We start from the raw sequence: 1,102 nt of genomic DNA, 5'->3' as shown, positions 1-1,102 counted from the left end.
CTCCCATGTAATTCACCTCTTCCATTGCTGGGTTCTCAGGATCATAAGCTTCTTCTTCAGATGAAGCTTCTTTGGTACTGCCTGTTGCTGCTTGCATTCCAGACAGAGTTTGAGAAATCATATTGACTTGTTTAGTCAATATTTTGTTCTGAGCCAATATGGCATTCAGTGTATCAATCTCAGGAACTCCTTTCTTCTGATTGGTCCCATTATTCACAGGATTCCTTTCAGAAGTATACATGAATTGGTTATTTGCAACCATTTCAATGAGTTCCTAAGCTTCTACAGACGTCTTCTTCAGATGAAGAGATCCTCCAGCAGAGCTGTCCAATGACATCTTGGACAGTTCAGATAGACCATCATAGAAAATACCTATGATGCTCCATTCTGAAAGCATGTTAGAAGGACACCTTTTGATCTATTGCTTATATCTTTCCCAGGCTTCATAGAGGGATTCACCTTCCTTCTGTCTGAAGGTTTGGACTTCCACTCTAAGCTTGCTCAATTTTTGAGTTGGAAAGAATTTTGCCAAGAAGGCATTGACTAGATTTTCCCAAGAGTTCAGGCCTTCTTTAGGTTGTGAATCCAACCATGTTCTAGCTCTGTCTCTTACAGCAAAGGGAAAAAGTATAAGCTTGTAGACCTCGGGATCAACCCCATTGGTCTTGACAGTGTCACAGATTTGCAAGAATTCAGCTAAGAACTGATGAGGATCTTCCAATGGAAGTCCATAAAACTTGCAATTCTGTTGCATCAGAGAAACTAATTGAGGCTTAAGCTCAAAGTTGTTTGCTCCAATGGCAGGGATTGAGATGCTTCTCCCACAGAAGTCAGGATTAGGTGCAGTAAAGTCACCAAGCACCTTCCTTGCATTGTTGGTATTGTTGTTGTTTTCGGCTGCCATAGCTTCTTCTTATTTGAAAAGTTCTGTTAGGTCCTCTATAGAGAGTTGTACTTTAGCTTCTCTTAGCTTTCTCTTCAAGGTCCTTTCAGGTTCAGGATCAGCTTCAACAAGAATGCCTTTGTCCTTGCTCCTGCTCATATGAAAAGAGAGGAGAAGAAAATTTGGAATCCTCTATGTTACAGTATAGAGATTCCTTGA

General features: G+C 40.7%; 1 non-coding gene across 1 annotated transcript; it reads left to right on the top strand.

Moving 5' to 3' along the window:
* The first annotated feature begins 391 nt into the window (after positions 1 to 391).
* Positions 392 to 499, top strand: LOC112760712 (small nucleolar RNA R71). Its single transcript, XR_003181140.1, has one exon. It is a non-coding gene; the product is annotated as a small nucleolar RNA R71 (small nucleolar RNA).
* Positions 500 to 1,102: the final 603 nt, after the last annotated feature.

Source organism: Arachis hypogaea, chromosome 16, assembly GCF_003086295.3.
Source record: "Arachis hypogaea cultivar Tifrunner chromosome 16, arahy.Tifrunner.gnm2.J5K5, whole genome shotgun sequence".
Taxonomy (NCBI): domain Eukaryota; kingdom Viridiplantae; phylum Streptophyta; class Magnoliopsida; order Fabales; family Fabaceae; genus Arachis; species Arachis hypogaea.
This window is presented reverse-complemented; position numbering and strand designations above follow the sequence as displayed.